General features: G+C 43.6%; 1 pseudogene; it reads right to left on the bottom strand.

The window, feature by feature from the left end:
* Positions 1 to 489, bottom strand: part of LOC102854393 — a 34,208-nt pseudogene that overhangs the window by 31,636 nt on the left and 2,083 nt on the right.

Here is a 489-nt window from a genome sequence, read left to right as displayed (position 1 = left end):
CTTATTCGGGGCTTTTTTCCATTCCATACGAAATTGGAGATTGCCTTTTCCATCTCATTAAAGAATGGGGTTGGTATTTGTATTGGGATTGCATTAAATGTGTAAATTGCTTTTGGTAGTATTGCCATTTGTCATCCTTTGTGAGTGACATCTTGCTTAGCTCTTGTATATTGTGTGGGATAGTTTGCTTTCTTTGGGACATTGGTATGTGTTCTTGGTCTGAAGACAATGCTCTTGAGATCAGATGGGCAGCTACCAAACTTGTGCATTTCTCTGACTTTATGACTTCACAAAAATGTCAGTTCAGCGTCTGCTAGGGCAATGTCTTGTTCCTAAAACAGGTCAAGGTACTCCTGTTTAAAGGCAAGTTGATTGCCCAGACGTGTAGGCACTGGTGTGGAGCCAAATTGGGTGAGGCCGGGAAAGTGTTGGGTGATCGCAAGGGCAGGTCAATCACTTGGAGGACCTTGCTCAAACCTCTGCTGTCTC

The sequence above is a fragment of the Elephantulus edwardii genome, unplaced genomic scaffold (assembly GCF_000299155.1).
Source record: "Elephantulus edwardii isolate Elephantulus edwardi_28Jun2011 unplaced genomic scaffold, EleEdw1.0 scaffold00050, whole genome shotgun sequence".
Lineage (NCBI taxonomy): Eukaryota > Metazoa > Chordata > Mammalia > Macroscelidea > Macroscelididae > Elephantulus > Elephantulus edwardii.
The sequence above is the reverse complement of the archived record's forward strand: the minus strand, read 5'-3'. Positions and strand labels throughout refer to the sequence as shown.